The sequence below is a fragment of the Hemicordylus capensis genome, chromosome 5 (genome assembly GCF_027244095.1).
Source record: "Hemicordylus capensis ecotype Gifberg chromosome 5, rHemCap1.1.pri, whole genome shotgun sequence".
In the NCBI taxonomy this organism is placed as follows: Eukaryota; Metazoa; Chordata; class Lepidosauria; order Squamata; family Cordylidae; genus Hemicordylus; species Hemicordylus capensis.
The window spans coordinates 31,482,502-31,495,329 of record NC_069661.1 but is presented as its reverse complement, the minus strand read 5'-3'; the positions used below and the strand labels follow the sequence as shown (position 1 = coordinate 31,495,329).

The window sequence follows — 12,828 nt, the reverse complement described above, 5'->3', positions numbered from 1 at the left end:
GGTTGCCTGCTGCCCCCGCGAGGCCAAATTGCTGATCGTTACAAGTATTCTAGCCACCATGTGTGCGGCCAGGGGTGGAGTTGGGGCAGGACCCCATGGTGGCGGCAGGTGGAGTGGGAGCGACTGCTGGACTGACTGTCCGTGCAAGCATCGCTGGTTCGGCCTCATGGCGGCAATGGCAGCTGCGGGGGGGGGGCTCTCGGTGGCAGCAGGGGCTCACAGGAGCGGGGGGGCCTCACGGCAGGGGTGGTCCAGGTGTCCAATTTGCCTGGGTGTGCCAATGAACCCACCCACCCTCTGTGCCATCATCAAGATGCAGAGGGTAGCAGTGCCAATGAGGGAGAGCAGGTGTGGGCGACACTTTGCCACTCACTCTCCCACCCTGCTGGCACTGCAACAGTGGCAAGTGGCAGCATCAGGGCAGGTGCCCCCAGATGCAGCATCAGGGCAGGTGCCCCCACATGCCCACCCTCCTATGTTCATGCTGGGTCTCTTTGTTTGGATCTCATCCTTTGTCCCTCCTGGATCTGGGGTGTTCGTTGGATGTGTGTGTGTGTGGCTCTTCCTTTGGGGCTGGCTGGCAGCTGCTCTCTTCTCTCTCCTTCTGTCCCTGCCTTGTTGTGGACTGGGAGATTTGGGCATTGGGATGGAGTTCAGTGCCTTTGACAGTGCTGCAGTTGCCAGGAAAGGGTTAACTGAGTCTACCAATCAGGAAGCAGCAAAGAGGGGCTGCAGCTTGTAGCCCTCTGAGTGGTCTCCTTGGGTCACATGATCGCCCTGTCCACTCAGGGAGCTGCTACCGCCAGGGGCGGAGTTGGAGGACCAGCAATGCTACTGTGTTTCCCCGAAAATAAGACAGTGTCTTATATTAATTTTAGGCCCAAAAAATGCACTAGGGCTTATTTTCGGGTAGGTCTTATTTTTATTGAAGTTCAAAAAAGTTCTAGTTTGAATAGTTGGCTGCTACCCTTCTACTCAGTGTCCTTTCAGTCCATCAACTGTTACTCAGACATGACACCTCAGTTTGCTGTGTTCTTGACCTTAATCAAAAGTTATTTGTGTTTCCCCGAAAATAAGACAGTGTCTTATATTAATTTTAGGCCCCAAAAATGCACTAGGTCTTATTTTCGGGTAGGTCTTATTTTCGGGGGAGGGCTTATATTAGCGGTACATCAGAAATTACTGCTAGGTCTTACTTTCAGGGTAGGTCTTACTTTTGGGGAAACACGGTAGCTGTGGCTGGGAAACCCTGAAATGTTAATCATATGTCGCTCATGCTCCCTGCCAAGTCTGCACAATATGCTAGTCTGTTTGCTATGAGATAAAAATAGGTTTCCAGCTGCATTCAGGAGGTCACCCTGTTTTCTGCTCGTGTAAATAGCTCCCATGTATAGGGAGGTTTAAGAACATAAGAATTTTCTAGATAGCCCAAGGCCTATCTAGTCCAGCATCCTGTTTCACACAGTGGCCAACCAGGTTTAAAAAACTAAAGTTGTTGTGCCGTTGAGTTGGTGTCGACTCCTGGCAATCACAGAGTCATGTGGTTGTCTTTGGTAGAATACAGGAGAGGTTTATCATTGCCATCTCCCACGCAGTATTAGATGATGCCTTCCAGCATCTTCCTGTATCACTGCTGCCCAATACAGGTGTTTGCCATAGTCTGGGAAACATACCAGCGGGGATTTGAACCAGCAACCTCTTGCTCCCTAGGCAAGTTACTTCCCCACTGCACTATTAGGTAGTAGCAAAAGCTACTTAGCACAAATATCGCTTCTCGGCCTTTGGCTAAGATCAGTACGCGGCCGTGTTTTATCGGGAAATCCTATTCACTGTTGCTTTTGTAAACCATATGCTAAACATTCTCAAATAAAAGTCAATCTGTTCTTAGCACAAATTTGTAATTTCTAACTAGTGCTTAATTTCAAAAATGAGAATTTTCCAGTACTCCAGTACATTTAACTCAAGGGCACAGAGGTTATTTGGCTTGGAGAATATATGCTTGCAACACAGATGTCCACTGGCATGTAAAGATGGGACTCTGTTTGAAATGCAAACAATCTTGAGTGCCCTGTTGGGTAAAGAGAAACCTGTATCTTCAGCTCCCTTGACCTCCAGTTATCAAAAGTTGGGTAAATCTGATTATGTAATCCTCGGAAAGGCTGACTAAAAACAAATAGTGGTTATGTAACAGTGAGTGTCAGGCAGAGGGCTAACTAAGGGATACGTGCAGAAGGGTTGATACCCACCATTGTCACAAGCCAGAATATGGCATACAAATTCCACTGTGGGATCTACAAGCTCTCTTGTATTTAGCAGGGGAGAGCAACTGGTCCTATTCAGCCCCAGCACAGTGGCCTTACAGTGACTGTTGCTGGTGCCTACCTTTTGTTCCTTTTTAGACTGTGAGTCCTTTGGGGGCAAGGAACCATCTTATTATTTTTTTCTGTGTAAACTGCTTTGAGAACTTCTTTGTTGAAAAGTGGTATATAAATAAAATACAGTAATAATATGTTGGGAGGGTAAGGCAAGCCAATGTATTTATTATTTTATTATTATTTCTTGTTTACACAGTCAGACAGGTGTTATTGACTGGTCTGTTTTATCCAGACATCGGGTCCTTCCCGCTGCTGCTGTTGCTGCTGCTGCTGCTGCTTTTGGTCCACTGTATTATTTTGAATGCTAAATTATGGAAATGTGTATTTAATAAATTGTTAGTAACAAAACATATATATAAATGCCAGTAATATTAACGGAATAATCAACTGAGGAGCCACATGCTGTGGTCAAGATGCAGAATAAAGAATGCATAAAAATGTGTGGGAGATGTGAGCTCTCCAGATATGAATAAATAGGACCAGCAAACATGCTCTGCAGATCAGGTTTTTGCATGTTCCAAAGTTCAAGCATCCTTACGTATAAAGTTACCAAGTACTTCTTGCCCAAAATCTTGACTCATATGCCCTTTGAAGTATTTCTCATATGTGACACCTGATCCTGAAAGAAAACTGACAGGCTTAACAAATTACCATAAATTACATACATAACTCTGGGAAAATCTGGAGTTATTTTATTTTACTAGTGAACGCAGTCAACTGTGGACTTGATCTATAGCTCTAGGGAAGGGGGCAGGATGCTCAAGAGGATGTGGGGTGCGGGGGGGGGGGATATAATAGAATTATAACTTCATGAGAGCCAACTTCATGAGAGCCAGTGACCAGCCTGGGTGGATTTTGACCAAGCAAAGGAAATACCTTTTCACACAGCACATAATTAATCTATGGAATTCTCTGCCACAGGATGTAGTGATGGCCATTAGCTTGGATGGCTTTAAAAGGGACTTATTCATGGAGGACAAGTCAATCAATGGCTACTAGTCTGGTGGCTATAGGCCTCCTACAGCCTCAGAGGCAAGATGCCTCCAAATACCAGTTGCAGGGGAGCAACAGCGAGGGCATGCTCTCGCCTCTTGTCTGTGGGCTTTTCGGAGGCAGCCAGTGGGCCATTGTGTGAAACAGGATGCTGAACTAGATAGGCCTTGGGCCTGATCCAGCAGGGATGTTAATACTGTTGTATTCTGTCTAGTAATCTTTTATGTTTTGCTGTTGAGAAGTTTGTCCCAGTGGGGATCCTGTAGAGAGTATGGGGAGTGGAATCAGAAAGAAAAAAGGGAGCAAAAGGAGAAGGAAAAATTGATTTGTTTCTGAATAAATCTTTAGTTGAATCTACATAAGATTTCTTGGTGTCTATGAAGGAAGCAGCTATAAAACAAATCCCTATGAAATTCTTTAATATCAAGGGCAGTAATCTTCAGTATTTTTCAAGTGGGGGCCACTTGGGGGGGGAATCTCCCATAAGAGCCATTTCCCACTGCACTGACCCATGTGCTTTAAGAGAAACAGAATTACTTATTAAGCCCGATCCTATCAAGGCACATACAGAGTACTGGGAAGTATAGTCCTTCTCAGCATTTTCCACATACAACTCAGAAGAGTGTAGTCCTTCTCAGTGCCTTCTCCACAGAGCTCTACAGGGAGAGGACGGGAAGAACCACAATTTCCAAAGTTCCAAGCATGCCTTCCAAGATGGTGCTGGGGCTTGACTGGGCTCTGTTTGTTAAAGGAGCCCCACCAGCACTGGGCAAAGTGCAGCAATGCACAATGTGGGAACAGTCTGTGCAGTGCCAATGGGGCTGTGTGGAGTATTTGATTTTAGCCAAAGCTTCACACAGGTCTAACAAACAGTTAGAGAGAGAGAAAATGATAGAATATCTTAGAAACCTACTGCTAATGCTAAACCGCTTTGAGAACTTTGGTTGATGAGCAGTATATAAATATTAGAGGAGGAGGAGGAGGAGGAGGAGGAGGAGGAGTTGGAGGAGGAGTGCACTAAATAGCTGCTGGGTCAAAAATGCAGGGTTTTTTGACAGGCTTTCCAAGGTCTCCCCCGCTCCGTTCCTATCCTTGAATGTTTCCCTTCTCCCATCCCCACCACTCATTTCTCAGTCACTGGCTTAAGGAGAGCTGGTCTTGTGGTAGCAATGAATTTTCCCCTTTGCTAAGCAGGGTCTGCCCTGGTTTGCATTTGAATGGGACAGCACATGTGAGCACTGTAAGATGTTCCTCTTAGGGGTTGGGGCCCCTCTGCAAAGAGCACCTGCATGCTTCCATGCAAGTTCCCTCCCTGGCATCTCCAGATACGGCTGGGAGAGACTCCTGCCTGTGATCTTGGAGAAGTCACTTCCAGTCTGTGTAGACAATACTGAGCTAGATGGACTCTTGGATTAGCTCTAGTAATCTTTCAAGTTTTGTTGTTGTTGGTTGGTCCCAGTGGGGATCCTGTAGAGAGTGTGTGGGGTGTGGGGGGGGCGGGGTGGAGTAAGAAAGAAAAAGGGAGGGAAAGGAGGAGAAAATTGAGTTCCTTCTGAATAAAGTGTTGTATTCTATTCAGTAATCTTTTGCAGTTTGTTGTTTGTTTGGACATTTGTCCCAAGGAGGATCCTGATAACTTCATGTTTACAAGGGAAGCCGTTATAAAACATGGATCAATGGCCTGACTCAGTATAAGTCAGCATCCTATATTCCTATGTCCCCACTGTTGGGGTTGTGATTAGAGTGCTGGACTAGGACCGGAGAGACCCGAGTTCAAATCCCCATTCAGCCATGAAACTAGCTGGGTTACTCTGGGGCAGTCACTTCGGTCTGAGCCTAACCTACTTCACAGGGTTGTTGTGAAAGAGAAACCCAAGTATGTAGTACACCGTTCTGGGCTCCTTGGAGGAAGAGCGGGATATAAATGTAATAATAATAATAATAATAATAATAATAATAATAATAATAATAATAATAATAATTATTATTATTATTATTATTATTATTATTTAGCAAAGCATCAAAAAAGTTATCCACTCCAGTTACAGGGTAGAGTGCAGAGTTTAGTTGTTGCAGTTCTTTAAAGAACATGCATGGAGATTGTTGTACAATCTAAACTAAATAGATTTATTGGTGAAGTACATTTGAGACAGGAAAGATCTATCCTATCTTGCAGCTACATAATGAATAGGTAGGAGGAGAGAGATGTTTCCATGTGCCCTCTGAGAGGAAAGGAAGACTATGACTCACTACAAGAAGTATCTGAGGAATCATAGTAGGAGTCATAGAGTAAAGGCAGGACAGAAAAGGAAACCCTCACTGAATACCTCTATTTCCATTGCCCCTAGGAGAGTCAATGCAAAAGGTCGATGCACTAGAACTGCATCTCCAACACCCCTTTTCATCGCCTGTTGCACCAGCTCACGACTCCCATCTTCTCATGAAGCATCTGGAATCTGTCTCTGGGCAGTGGCTTAGTCAATCCATCTGCCACCATCTCTTCTATTGGGCAGTACTCCAACTGGACTACGCCTTTTTCTTGCATGTCTCAAACACAGTGATATTTTATGGGAATGTGCTTAGTTCGGGACTTCATCTTCTCCATCTGGGAGTTCTGGATACAACTTTGGTTATCCTCAAACATGACTGTGGGCTTTAGTTCCTCAATCCCAAAATCCAGTAGTAGCTGGTGTATCTACACCACTTATTTGAATGCTTCAACTACGGAAATGTATTCTGCTTCTCTGGATGAAAGTGCAAGAAGTGACTGCTTGTGGCTAGCTCAACTTATGGCTCCATCGCCATATAAGAACAGGTGTCCACTTGTGGACTTGCAGTCTGTTCTGCCTTTGTTCCAGTCTGCATCTATGTATCCCACTAGTCTGGGATTGCTGCTGCATCTATGTATCCCACTAGTCTGGGATTGCTACTCGCTGGAATCTCCAATGTGCAGTGCCCTTTAGATATCTTCCCAGTCTTTTGACTGCAATCCAAACGCTGTTGGTTGGTGCACTTACTTTTCTGCTCAGGATTCCCACTGCTGAAGCAATATCTGGCCTTGTTACTGTGGCTGTATACAGAAGCTTTCCAATTGCCTTTCTGTATTGATTGTTGGCTGGTAAAGGCTCACTGTCTCCACTTACTTCCAGAAATGTGCATACATTGGCATACTGACTTCACTGGCATCTGTCAGTCCCAGGCATTCTAGAAGATCCTTTATCTACTGCTTCTGGTTGAGAAGGAATGTCCCATCCCCTTATCTTTCTATTTGGATGCCAAGGTAATAGGAGATGCTTCTGAGTTCCTCCACCTCTATTTCCTTGTTCAAGTGCTGTACAATCTCATGGCTGTCTTGTTTTTCTTCATATGCAAAGATCAAGTCATCTACATATGTCAGGATGCAAGTCCATTTATTGTCTCTGAATCTTGAAAATAGGCAGGGGTCCACTTTTTGAACCCCTCTTTGTAGCAGTTGATTCAGCTTCCCATTCCATGCTCTGACTTCATGTTTTAAGCCATAGATGCTCTTTTGTAGTTTGCACACAAGCTCCTTCTTTCCAGGTACCTCAAAGCCTGGTGGCTGATGCATGTAGATGTCTTCCTTGATTTCCCCATGAAGGACGCAGTCTTTACATCCAAGTGGCTAATCTGCATCTTTCTGGCTATTGCCACGCTGAACAGTGTCCTAATTGAAGTGTGTTTCACAACTGGTGCAAAGGTCTCATCATAGTCCTCACCATAGATTTGGGGGTATCCTTTGGCTACTAGTCTGGCTTTGTAGCACTGTACATCACCTTCTGCACCTTGCTTGACTTTGAAGACCCACTTGCACCCCACAGTCTTTCTTCCAGTGCGTAGTTCTACAAGTATCCAGGTCTCATTTTTGTGCAGGGGATCAATTTCTTCTAATCCTGCTTTTCTTCATTTCTCAGCTTCATCAGCTGGCATCTTTTCTACATCTCACCATGCGATGGGTTCTTGTATCTCTCCTCTTTTAGTCATGAGTGAGAGTCTTGGGTGGAACCCCTCTGTTGGACCTATGTGAGCATCTCAGTTCTGGCTCAGGCTGTGCAGCCCCTTCTGAATCTGTATCTCCTTCTGAACCTGCTTCTGGTTCTGGCACAGATTCTCTGGGTTCAGTGGGGTTCCAGTCACATGGTTCCTCTTTCACCTGGATCTCTGGCACAAGTCCTGGTACATCATCTCTAGTTGGCCCTTGTCTCCCATCAAAATATACCACATTGTGAATTCTGACCTCTCCATTTGTAGGATTGAGGATTCTGTATCCCTTTTGGCCAGGCACATATCCAACCAACACTCCCAGTTTGCTTCTGAAATTGAGTTTGTTTTGTTTGGCCTTTGGGACATATGAGGAACATTTAGCTAAAAGCATCAAGGGGGATAACAAAAACTTCTTTAAATACATCAGAAGCAGCAAACCTGCCAGGGAGGCAGTTGGACCATTAGACAATGAGGGAGTGAAAGGGATTATTAAGGAGAATATGGAGGTTGCAGAGAAGCTAAATGAGTTCTTTGTGTCCATCTTCACAGCAGAGGATACTGAGCATATACCTGTTCCTGAACCAGGCTTTTCGGGGATGGAGGCTATAGAACTGAGCCAGATAGAAGTGACGAGAGATGATGTTCTAAACTGTCTGGAAAAACTGAAAACTAACAAATCACCAGGGCCGGATGGCATCCATCCAAGAGTCCTCAAAGAACTCAAATGTTAAATTGTTGACCTCCTTGCTAAAATATATAACTTATCCCTGCTATCAGGTTCTGTACCAGAGGACTGGAGAGTAGCAAATGTAACATCGATTTTCAAGAAAGGATCCAGGGGTGAGCCGGGAAATTACAGGCTGGTTAGCTTAACATCCATTCCAGGCAAATTGATAGAAAGCATCCTCAAGGATAAAATTGTAAAGCACATAGAAGAACAGGCCCTGCTGGGAGTGAACCAGCATGGGTTCCGCAAAAGTAACTCTTGCCTGACCAACCTTTTGGAGTTCTTTGAGAGTGTCAACAAGTGTGTGGATCAAGGTGATCCAGTTGACATAGTATACCTGGATTTCCAAAAAGCTTTTGACAAAGTTCCTCATCAACGACTCCTGAGGAAATATAGCGATCATGGGATAAGGGGACAAGTACATGTGTGGATTGCTAACTGGTTAAAAGACAGGAAACAGAGGATAGGTATAAATGGAGAGTTTCGCAATGGAGGGAAGTAAGAAGTGTGGTCCCCCAGGGATCTGTACTGGGACCGGTGCTTTTTAATTTATTCATAAATGATCTAGAAGCAGGGGTAAGCAGCGAGGTGGCCAAATTTGCAGATGATACCAAACTCTTTCGGGTAGTGAAATCCATAACTGATTGTGAAGAGCTCCAAAAGGATCTCTCCAAACTGGATGAGTGGGCAACAAAGTGGCAAATGTGGTTCAGTATTGGCAAGTGTAAACTGATGCACATTGGGATGAAGAACCCCAACTTCAAGTATATGCTGATGGGATCTGAACTGTCGGTGACTGACCAGGAGAGGGATCTTGGGGTCGTCGTGGACAGCTCGTTGAAAGTGTCGACTCAATGTGCAGCAGCTGTAAAAAAGGCCAATTCCATGCTAGGGATCATTAGGAAGGGGATTGAAAACAAAACTGCTAATATTATAATGCCCTTATACAAAACTATGGTGTGGCCACACCTGGAGTACTGTGTACAATTCTGGTCACCACATCTAAAAAAGGACATTGTAGAACTGGAAACGGTTCAGAAGAGGGCAACCAAGATGATCAAGGGCCTAGAGCACCTTTCTTATGAGGCTAGGCTACAACACTTGGGGCTATTTAGTTGAGAAAAAAGACGACTGTGGGGAGACATGATAGAGGTCTATAAAATCATGCATATTGTGGAGAAAGTGGATAGAGAGAAATTCTTCTCCCCCTCCCATAACACTAGAACCAGAGGTCATTCCATGAAATTGATTGCCAGGAAATCTAGGACCAGCAAATGGAAGTACTTTTTCACACAATGCATAATCCACTTGTGGAATTCTCTGCCACGAGATGCGGTGACAGCCAACAACCTGGATGGCTTTAAGAGGGGTTTGGATAACTTCATGGAGAAGAGGTCTATTGATGGCTACTAGTCGGAGGGCTGTAGGCCACCTCCAGCCTCGGGAGCAGGGTGCCTCTGGGTACCAGTTGCAGAGGAGTAACAGCAGGAGAGAGGGCATGCCCTCAACTCCTGCCTGTGGCTTCCAGCAGCATCCGGTGGGCCACTGTGCGAAACGGGATGCTGGACTAGATGGGCATTGGGCCTGATCCAGCAGGGCAAGACCAGTTTCATGTGACCAGTTTCATGTGAAACTGGTCACATGAATGCAAGACCAGTTTCTGAAACTGGTCACATGAATGCAAGACCACATGAATGCAAGACCAGTTTCATGTGAAACTCCATTTTCCTTTAGGGATGTTTTCATGTCATTTGATATGTATTCCCCTCCATTATCTGACCTTAAATGCTGGGGCTTTCTTCCAAATTTACTATGGACAAGTGCAACATACTCTTTAAATTTCTCAAACGCTTGACTTTTATCTCTCAGTGGATATACATAAGTAAATATTATACGGTAAATATAAATAAGTAAACATTGAAAAATCATCAATAAATGTATGTAGTGATTGCCACCCATACTGTGTTCAAGTGGACCACAGACATCAGAATGTATTAGTTCCAAAATACTCTGTGATTCTCTTTGTGTCTTTCCAGCAAAGCTGGGTTTCACTCCTTTATTAATTAAGCAACATTGATATCTATTGGCAGTTTCTTTGCATAACTCCACTTTAAAATCCTTAATCGGTACATTTTTCTCAAGTTCATTTATCACATTTATTTGCCTATGCACTAGTCTTTTAATGCCATATGGTAGAACAGTTCTTGTGTTTGCATGAAGCTGCAATCCTTGCCTGTTCAGTTACACAGTCTAATTGGAAAAAGTCCATCTCCACGCATATGATCAGTCATTGTTAAATTATTAGTTTTGGTAATGTAATAAGTTTTGTCCTCAAAAGTCAGTTTGTAGCCTTTATTAACTACATGCCTTACTGAAATCAAATTAGTCTCCCTATCAGGAACAAAGAGAGCATCTTTAATTAAAATCTCTTGAGCCTGCCCATTAGGCATTCTGCAAATCACTTTTGCATCTCCTTTTCCTTGATAACAAACTGTGTCCCCATTAGCAGTAAAAACAGAAACTTTGTGATCCGTGTCTAAATCAACAAACAGTTCAGGAGAATTCAGGATACTGGTAGCACCTGAATCAAGAATAAAATCATTTCTTTCATTTGTGATCATTCCCACATTTTAGCTTTTGTTCTTTTGGCTGTCCTTTCATTTGTTCTCAGAGTGACTGCAATGTCTGCTGGCAAAGCTCGTTCCCCTCCCTATTGCATTCTTGAAGCCTTTTTCAACCAAGCGAGGAAGGGGCAGCAGGGAGGTATCCTGCCGCCCCAATTACTGATGGAAATACGTGCACAGGAGGGGGAAAAGCAGCCGAAGGGGTAAGTAAACCCTCTTCCCTCCCTTAAAGGAACCCCCACCCCAGTGCCGGACCTCAGCTCCGCGGGTCCGTGCACACCACTACCCTGTTGAGGTTTGTGATTATTTAGCAAAGCGCCAAAAGAAGCTACTGACTCCAGTTACAGAGTAGAGTGCAGAGTTTAGTTGTTGCAGTTCTTTAAAGAACACACATGGAGATTGTTGTACAATCTAAACTAAATAGATTTATTGATAAAGTACATTTTAGATAGGAAAGACCTATCCTATCTATCAGCTACGTAATGAAAAGGGAGGGAGGGAGAGATGTTTCCATCTGCTCTCTAAGAGGAAAGGAAGAGGACTGACTCACTACAGGAAGTATCTGAGGAGTCAAGGAAGGGGTCATAGAGTAGAGGCAAGCAGGAACAGGAAAGGAGACCCTCACTAAATACTTCTACTCCCAATGCCCCTAATGGTCATTAAGTTCGATGCACTAGTATTTAATACAGAATGAAAGTTTTTTCAGTAATTACATTACTTCTGTCAAGGCACCATACAAAGAACACCAAACCTTAGCTGAGCACTCCAAAGAGCACTCTGACAAGTCCATGATCTGGGAGAGGCAAGTTCAGCCATTGTCATTAACTGGAACATTCCCAGATGGGGCTTTTAGCTCGCTTCTCTGCCAGAATGGAGTGTGTGCATTTGCAGATTGGCTGGATTTGCACCAAAGTCTGTGTGAGATATGGGGGAGCACTTCACACACGATTCAGGTTTTCCATTGCACATTGGAGCAGAGCCCGATTTAGGTCTGGAGTAAAATTTAAAAAATCCACTTTTTGCATCAGATTTTTGGGCAAATTCAAACTCGCAGTAAAGCCTCACAGTAAACCCACGGTAAAACCTGCTGTTTGGGAAAGCTCCAGGTCAATGTGCAGCTTGCATAGAGAATGGAGTTAGAAGCAATCTAAGTGTCAAACTAGATGTTGCAAGAAGTGTCCACTTAGTGCTTTCACGTTTGCTTGTTGTTTTTACAGTAAATAGCTGGATTCCCCCTACCCCCACACAATGGATCAGGGCACCAGTGAAACATTTGGTTGTGGGTTTTTTGGGGGTTTTTTGTTTGTTTTTTAAGTTTGTTTGTTTTTTCTCTTGGCAAATAGCAGCCATGAGAAAAGCCCAATCTAGATGAGAACTATGATGGTAGGTAAAAACTTGGCTTGCAAACTTTTGAACCAGCCACTCTACTTCTGTCTATAACAACAAAGTGATGTGCAGATACTTGTAGGTGATAATGTTTCTTTCCATACTATGAAAAGATTCACTGGATTGCTTTTGCAGCTCAAGCAGAAGGACACAGGACCAAGCCAGGTGTTTTTCTTGATCAGTTGGCAACCCTAGTAAAAACCAATCCCTGTACCAAGGTCCAGATCTGTGGAGGGCCTGATCTGACTGCTATTTACGCTTTAAACACCCAGCATAGAAGTGCCAAGCAGCAATTAGAAAAGGTAGGATTTGGAAGCTGAAAAGCAGAGCAGAGAGACTTGGCATCAAATGAGGTCTGGAAGTATAGAGAGAAGCCAGTGCTGGTAACGTCAAGGAAAGGTGGAAAGAGGAGGTGAAGCAGTTAACACAGAACGAGAGCACTGTCTATGAAGCAACCTCTTAGCCAGTATATTCACCAATAACACATTGCGCAAGGACACACAACTGAGCACATGGGTGTAATAAAAAAGTATAATATTGGACCTAATACAGTAGTATGTGTGAACACTTTGTCAGTTGTTGGTAGTGAAAATGATTGATCTCTTATGGCTGCTTTGCACATAAGTCATCACTTGATACAGCTGCTGAATGCTCAGCATGCATATGTCAAGTCACCATTACTCAAGCTCTAACTGCATTTATAGCAGTTATGGGGCAGCAG

General features: G+C 44.1%; 1 long non-coding RNA gene across 1 annotated transcript; it reads left to right on the top strand.

The window, feature by feature from the left end:
* Positions 1 to 784: 784 nt before the first annotated feature.
* LOC128327694 (uncharacterized) lies at positions 785 to 12,631 on the top strand. Its single transcript, XR_008308742.1, has 3 exons — positions 785 to 909; positions 10,769 to 10,924; positions 12,243 to 12,631. It is a non-coding gene; the product is annotated as an uncharacterized LOC128327694 (long non-coding RNA).
* Positions 12,632 to 12,828: the final 197 nt, after the last annotated feature.